This window comes from Nannospalax galili, unplaced genomic scaffold (assembly GCF_000622305.1).
Source record: "Nannospalax galili isolate Female #2095 unplaced genomic scaffold, S.galili_v1.0 scaffold167, whole genome shotgun sequence".
In the NCBI taxonomy this organism is placed as follows: domain Eukaryota; kingdom Metazoa; phylum Chordata; class Mammalia; order Rodentia; family Spalacidae; genus Nannospalax; species Nannospalax galili.
Window position 1 is genome coordinate 82,805 of NW_008358534.1, and position 8,691 is coordinate 91,495.

Genomic DNA, 8,691 nt, shown 5'->3' on the forward strand with positions numbered 1-8,691 from the left:
TAATGACGTCAAAAGGAGCCATAATTCTTGTACCCCTTCACCATTCTATACTGCTACTGTTGAACTATAAAGTTTATTTGAAACTGTCAAGACAAACAACAAAATTAAAAATGTCAGTGTCTTTACAAAGTTTAAAGTTGGAATAGTCAGAATTTCATTGTGCAGAGACATTTCAACTACATCACAAAACATTTATAATGTTTTTAAGAAAGTTAAATTCTATCTGAATAATAAACAGAATAAATCGTATGTTAATTGGTTACATAGCTCATCTATTTTCTAAATTGCCTTTATATTAACTTTTAGCATTAACCAAGTATTTTGATATGGTAGGATACCAAATTTATGGTCTGTTAGTTAAAATTCAGAACCTGAAGACTGATTAACTTAGTATGTCTCTTAAAGATGCCTCTTTAACACAACTACACATTACAGCTTAATAGACTTTTATACGACAGTGTTTCAATTTTAAAGGAAAACAATACAATGTAATAACTAGTCAATTTTGTTGAATCTTCTGTTGTGATGTGACGTATGCCCTGAAATGAACACTTGTCTTCATTTTGCCAAGTGTATTGCCCCCAAAGGATACCAAACATGTACAAATTGCTACCTGTAACAAATGTTCTAGTAGATCTAATATCTCCACCAAGGCTACTTGACAGTAGTTTTTGGATTGTTGCTTTAAGGGAAAATCATCCTTTGGTTTTGCTTTTCTTTCATTTTTTGTAAATTTATTTAAGCAATTGATTTAAACAGTTTATAAACTTGTAGTAATAAGTAAATCAGAAGCTTGGGTCCAATGACACATACACTTGATTATTAACAAACTAAGAAATGCTCCCAGCTTTGTGTTGTATCATACTAGTGCATAGCAAAGCAGAATGTAATTAGTGATTCCAGGCATTTATGCCAGAAAAACAAACATGGGAGGCAGATGGCCATTTTACTCAGGGAAGTATCAGTGACTTGATGGTGATGTTTATGGTAGAGGATAGACAGGTTTTTGCATGTTTCAAATGCTGGACAGCGGTGATAAGTGAATGAGGTGACCTTAGAGCTGTCATTGCGTCTCCAATTTATGTATCATCAGGTATGGTGGCAATTTGCAGTGGTTTCTTTAACTTCTAGAAGGTGGAAATGAGCACATGATGTAGTACTGAAAGCTTTTGGAAAAATGTATAGGTAACTTAAATACTAAATGTCACTTATTCTCTGTAAATAAAGATGCTGCGTGTGGTAATTGGACAGTGTCATGCATTTTTCTGCTTTCCCTTTGCTTTACTTATCCTTTGTTTCTCTCACTCCTCTTTCCTTCCCTCCACCTTTCTATGTTTTGAAGCTAGGTTTCTCTACATAGCCCAGTCGAATTGAAGATCACTGTGTAGTCAGTGATGGCAACGACCTCACAAATTTCATTCTCTTGTCACCTAAGTGGTGATATTACAGAGGTGTGCCATTATGTCCAGCCACTCTATTTCTTTTAAATTCCAAAACAAGTTTTATACATAGAAAAATGGAGGAGCGCTTAGGTACCTCAGCTGACAACAACACCAACAGCATCCTGGGGAGAGTCTTTCATCCTGGAGATTGCAGCTCAGCGGGCAGCTGGACTGCAGAGACAGCACGATTAGGAAAAGGAGAACTAGGTTCCTTTGCTGGTATTTGCAATTATTCTGTATGTATAATACAATACTGAGGAATCCTGAAAAGTACTGAGAAGTGAAACAGATCTGCCCTCAAACTCCAAGTCTGCCTCTTATTGGCTATGTGGACTTAGGCAGTGCATGTGCCTTGTAATGCTCTTGTGGGAATTAGTAAGCAAGTGCTAGCTAGCATCATATGTATCTATCCCTTAAATCAGATTGAATGCGTCTTTCAGGGAAAAAATGGTCTCAAAAATTATATAATGCCCATTTTTGCACCATTCGATTCTGCATGTTTACTTAAAAAAAATCATTATTTTCATATTATTTGAAGAATCCTGATAGTGAAACAGGGATCCTAGGCAGAGCACGTTTTATGTTAGGTCATTTGGGGCATTATGTGCTTTCAAGCTAAGTCATTTCTGGTATCCTCCCTGCTTAGTAACAGTCAGTAAAAAATTAGAATAGGAAAAGACTTATATGTTTAGAACAGATTTCTGTGGTAGAAATGTAATGACCCCTTTCTTCATGCCCTTTGTGAAAAGTGTGGACTGTCCTAGTTTGTTTTTTGTTTTTGCTTTTGTTTTTGTTTTTGAGATGGTGTTTCACTATGTAGTCAAGATTTACCTTGAACTTGAACTCATTTTGGATGTCAAGCTGGCCTTGAATTCATGGCAACTTTCCTAGTTCGGTATCTTGATTGCTTGAATTACAGACCTATATCATGATGCCAAGCTTAGAGTGAGTTGCTCAGTGCTTTTTTAAGATTTATTTTATTTTTAGCTATGTGTATATAATTGTGTCTGTGTGTTGTTATGTGCGTGTGTGACTACAGGTGCTTATGGAGGTCATAAGAGGATGTCAAAACCCCTGGAGCTGGTGTTACTGGAACTTATGAGTGGTCTGTGTGGGTGCTAAACATAAAACTTAGGTCCTTTGGGGTTGGAGAGATGGATCAGCAGTTAAGAGCATTGGCTGTTCTTTCAGAAGATCTGGGTTCAAATCCCACCATGCACATCGTGGCTAACAACCATCTATAACTCTAGTTCCAGGGAATCTGGTGCCCTTTTCTGCCCTCCACAGGCACTGAATAACATAGGTACACTTACATACATACAGGCATAACACTCATACCCATAAAATAAAAATAAATTATGTCAAAAAACTCAGGTGCTCTACAAAAGCATTACATGCTGAGTCATCTCTCCAGCCCCTTTTATGCTTTTAGTTGTACCAATACAGGTCCTAAATAACCAGAGGCTTGTCTCTAAGATTTAGTATACTATGCATCAAAGTGAGACTTGATCAGAAGGTTTCATTCAATTTTGAATCTAATAGATGTAAATTTTGCTCCATACCAGTTATTTACTTGCCACATGGCATCAAATCTTACAGTGTAAGCATCCTTTCTTTTGTGTGTAAAATGGAAACAATAGCCCACATAAGCTTTCTGTAAACCTTATGAGTCATGACTAAAAAATACTGGGAAAAAGTCAGTCCCTCCAAGGCTCATTCTCTTCTTCTCTGTTTCTATCATATAACCTACTTAGGACTGAGTACTCCACAAACATTTTATGTATGTTTACAAATTGTGGGTCTCTGCTTTGTCATTTGCCGCAAGAAAGAGTTTCTCTGCTGAGAGTTGAGAGATGCCCTAATCTGTGGATATAACAATAAATCCTTTGGAGTTAGCTTAATATGTCTGTTTAACAGAATGATAGTAATAGGTTCTCCCAGATGGCTTGTGAACTGTCTATCCACAGGTTCTTGACTTTGATAACAGTGCCAGTTACGAGCACCATCTTCTGAAGTAGAACTTAAATTCATCTCATAAGACTTATGCTGCTGCTGCATCACTCAGCATATATTGTCAAGTCCGTTGTTATTATAGCTCACAGGGTTCACAGCTGGGTAAAGCTGATGAATACTTCTTTTCTTCCAGTACTATGAGAAGCACTTTCCAGTATTGTCAAAGCTAGACAGTACACATAAGGAGTTGAAGTCAGCATGAACTTTATTTCTCTATGCTTGTTCCACAACTTGTTTGTAGTGTCTTCAGTAATAGGGTCTTACCATCTAGTTCTGATGGATAGTCAAGATGAACAGAAATAACTAGTATTTTGGGTCTATAGGTCTCCCACGGTCAACAATTCTGAAAGAGGCAGTTCATTCCTGACATTGGACTTTATGTTAGCCTGTGGTGTCTCGTAGAGGCATTGTCTCTCCTCCCCCATTATAGGGTAACACCATTTAAACTTTTTTAAAAGTATTGAATTTTTGCAATTTTCATACAATATAATGTAATGGTATTAAAAACCCCTCTCCCATTCACACTTTCTCCCACTGCACACTCCCAATTAAATATACAATATGAGTATAGAGTCTGACTTGTGTATCCACCTGTTCCTCAGAATGGATCTCGCCACTGGGGTCTGGTCAGTCTTACCAAGATTCTGGTCCCTGTAAGAGACTGTCTCCTTCCCAGCAGCCATCAGTTGGCCAAAGTTCCTTACGCTGGGATAGGATTTCTCATCAACTTCCACATATCTATGTTGGGATTTTGTCTGGTTGAGCTTACAGGAGGCTTGTGCATGTTGTCACCATGAATGTGAGTTCACATGTGTTAACTGATCAGCTGTCTGGAAAACTCTGTTTCCTTATGCTCATCTACCACCTCTGGCTCTGACAATCCTTAGGTCCGCTCTTCTGCAATGATGTCTGAGCCTTCAGAAACAGAAGTTTGAGATAGATTTTCCCTCAAAGAACGAACACTCTACAGGCTGTTGTTCTCTGCACATTGAGTTTTTGGGTTATTCACCATCTGTGCCATATGAAAGCATCTCTGGGGAGAATTAAGAAAAGCATTCATCTTATATGTAGAGGTTGCATTGGACGTGTGTCGCTTAGGGAGAAGTGTCTAAGAGCTCACAGACTCTTATTCTCTGTGTTTGACCAGTTGTGGAACCCTGTAATAGTCTCCATCTGTTGTAAAGAAAAGCTCCTTTGATGAGCAGTGAGAGGCACATTTGTTTGTAAATATAAGGATGCTATTTAGAATAAAGTAATAAACTACATTGCTCCAGGGATTTGACAAAAGTCGGTTTTTCTCTATGATCTATGACTTTCCAATCATGTATATTTGGCTATGGTTACAGTACCACACATAAGTTCCCTCCCATTGAGTAAGCCTTAATTCCAATTAGGTAGTTGTTAATTATCCCTAAGATAAAAGTACCACTACTACACCAGTAGGGATAGTTTGATGGGTTGGTCACTGTTGTTTATTTGACTTAATAGCTAGGTAGGACCATTGGTTGATTTTCTCCCTTGGCAGCTTGTATAGTAGCCTCTGATACCATGACTGCCAATCCTCAGAAAGGAGGCTTCTAGGTCAGTTGCAGCTCAATTGCTGCAAATCCCATGTCCAAATTATGGCCCATCGTCAGCAATAAAATTCTTCCCTTCAAGTTCTGGGAGGCAGTCTAGGGATGTGCCAATAGCCTGTGTTATTTTGTGAGTGTCTTGAATTGCCCTGACGTACAATTCAAAAGAGGGTTTCTCCAGCCTGCCACTGTGTTTTTTGTAAGGTGAAATAACTCTTAGATGGTGTGAAAAACAAGAGGTAAATATATTAGCTCAAAGCTCTACTGAAAAATACACATACAATTTATATGCAATTCGATTTCAACTTTTAAAATTTTTATTTTTTAATGTTTTATTATTCATTTATTTGTTTTGTGTGTATGAATGTTATACTTGCATGTCTGCAAGTGCACTCATGTTGTGCAGTGCCCACAGAGGACAGAAGAGGGCATCGGATCCCCTGGAACCAGAATTATGGATAGTTGTTAGCTGCCATGTGGGTGCTGGGATTCAAACTCAGGTCTTTTGCAAGAATAGACAGTGTTCTTAACCCCTGAGCCATTTCTCCAGTTCCTCAATGTTTAAAATTTATATACTATTCTAATTGCTGTTCTTAATGAAGCCAAAACATTTAAATATGCCATTCTTCTCTTTAGAAATCACTCCTATCAAATTGTTCCCGTCATTCTCTTACCAAATATCATCTTCCGAAGAAGGCTTCTTAGTGGAAGATAGTAGACCTTAAGTAAGTTAGTAGACCTTATCTAAAAGAACATCACATTCCCAGTCATTGAGTTCTAATCCTGCATTATTTTCTTCCTATCCCTCAGTACTACCTAAAATAATTATCCTTATTTTTTTTGGTTTATTGTCTGCTTTGTGGTCAGTTTTAGTCCCAAAAGTCATGCATTGTTTTGTGTTAAAACGGGGAAAATAAGCAAAACAACAGACACAAAAATATCAGTTATTTATGTGGAAGAGGAAATCAAATATGTTTTCTTTTATTCAACTTAGTGACAAAAAGAAAAATGAAGATACTTTTTTTTCAGGAAAAATGAATAGAAGTGGTAATCATATTAACTGAAAAATGTCAGTTCCATAAGTACAAGTACAATGTATATTTTCTTTCTGGTGGGCAAGGGAGAGAATAAAGAAGTAAAATGATGGACATTAGGGATGTAGAAGGGGGAATGGAGAATGAATAAGAATGATAATTAGACTGGGTAAGTATGATCAGTGCACATTATACACATGTGCAGAAAAACGATAATGAAACACATTACAGTAAGAGAGAGAGAGAGAGAGAGAGAGAGAGAGAGGGAGAGAGAGAGAGAGATCTAGACAGAATACCCACTCATTCTTAGCCAGCAGGTGAGCTGGAGACACAAAGGCATGCCTTTTGACAAAGTATTGAAACCCTCAGGACATCATTTAGCAAGGAGCAAATCAGTCAAACTTGTTTCCACTCAGTATCCAGGAATGGGGTAGAATGGATGATTTCTCCTCATTTTGACTATTACTTATAAACTCTATACCACTCATGCTTTTACCAGACATATAAAAATGAAGCCAACTAACTTGATTATCATCTTTTCACTCCATGCGTGAGCAGGACTTATTGGAGGTGCTAATGAACAACAAAGTGGCTTAACATACAACCACAAGAGACCCACGAAGGAGAGCAGCAGAAATTCTTGAACCAATTGTTTTATACAGCTTTTCATTCCCATTAATAATTCTTGGGTCAGAATGAAAGATCTGAAGACTGATTCGTTTACCATATTATATGTGCAGATACATGGTGGTAACTAGGCTAGTGGAAATTCGCAAACAGACTAATGGCTCAGAGGTAGGTCAACCACATAGGCAGCAAAGGAAAGCAAACTCTCAAATTACAATGTCAACACACTATCCACGTAAGTAAGTTAGGGTTTCACCAATACCTTAGCCAATAGAGGTCAGAAGTTCTTGTTAACCCCATACTGCAATAATGTTTCCATTTCTTAAAATTATCATGATTTATATTGCTCAGTAACTACTTTATTATATGATATTTTATTTTATTATGTATATATTTATTAACTTATTCTTTTTCTCTGTGTGTGTGTGTGTGTTTGTGTGTGCATATGGTGGACACATAGCCTACAAGTGCATATGGATATCAGAGAGCAGTTTGTAGGATATGCTTCTCTTCTTATTCCATGTGGTTGCAGAGATCAAAATCAGGTTGTCAGACTTGACAGTAAGCATCTTTACCTTCTAAAATATCTTGCCTGTCCTCCAGCAAAAGATTCGGACATCCAAATTGGCATATACCCCAAAAGGCAGAAAATTTGCAAATGGGGCTGTTGTTTAGTTTTTACAAGTAACTGCGTTTTCCCAGATATAAAAGGAAAAAAAAAAGTTACATGGCTTCTTTATTATTTTCATACTGCATGAAATTACTTCACAACCAATTCTTAAATGTAAAATAAAAAGTGAGTGAACATCTAATTTATTTGGGGCTCTGAGTTTTCTAATTCGGTCATGTACAGTATGCAAAGAAACTAATAGTAGGTCACACATTTTGCTGTGTTGGCAAGAGAGATGCAGAGTCCCAGATTTCACTCCCAGAGAAAGATTCACACTGCTCAGCAGCAGCTACTGCAATGCATCTCCTTTTGCATTTCTATTTAAACGAGTGCTTGGATAAATGCTCTGATGTCACTGCTAAAAAAAAAAAAAAAAAAAAAAAAAAAAAAGACTGCTGCAAGATCCAACTGCAAAGATTTGTTTAGTATTCTTTGCACACATCCCTGCAAAGCCAGCACTTTTCTACTGTTATTTTGTAACACAAATGTTCATTTCAAGGGAGTAGTTAGGCCCTTTTCACCAACTAGATGTCCTTGCATTATTTCAATTCTTTCTCTACTAATTTGGAAGAGACAGAATGAGGACACTATACTTTTGTTTCTCATGTCATTCTACCTATCTGTGGAAAGATCTCTGTCTTTCTAGTAAGACATGCGTTTGTTCCATGAAAAAATATACTTGAACTCTTACAATGAAGCCACAGCGGCTTTTCAACTGAAGATTTCTCATCAATTCATATTTAAGCTGTACTACAAAATATCCTCATTAAGAACACATATTATTTTGTAGCCCCTAGGCTATTCTGGAACCAGAATATTCTAAAAATGTTTTTGGACATCATGCATAATGAAATTATGAGGTCAGCTCAAGTCTAATAATTTCATGGTAGTGACAATCAAACGTCAAAATTATAAGTACAAAGTTGCATGTGATTAGACAGATCAGGTGAGCACAAGAAGTCCTTGCTAAGAGCTGCTTTTTTATTACTGTTCTTTGAAGAAGCAACAATTATATATATATATATTCTGTAAACAAACCCCCACCCTATTCTCTGTTAGCAAGCCCAATAAACTAGTTAGGATTTTCACAAAGAAAAAGAAAAAAAAAAAAAGGACAGAGCTAATGGAAACCTTCATTACTCTGCCAAAGTTGATCCCATGTTGCCAAATGCTTTGGTCTTTGATTTTTTTTTTGTGTGTGTTTTTGAGACAGGGTCTTTCTGCAGCCCCAGCTGGCCTGGAGCTCGCTGTGTGGACCACGCTGGCTCGAGCTCACAGAGATCTGCTCTGCTTCCCAAGAGCTGGGATTGATGATGTGTACCACCACCCCT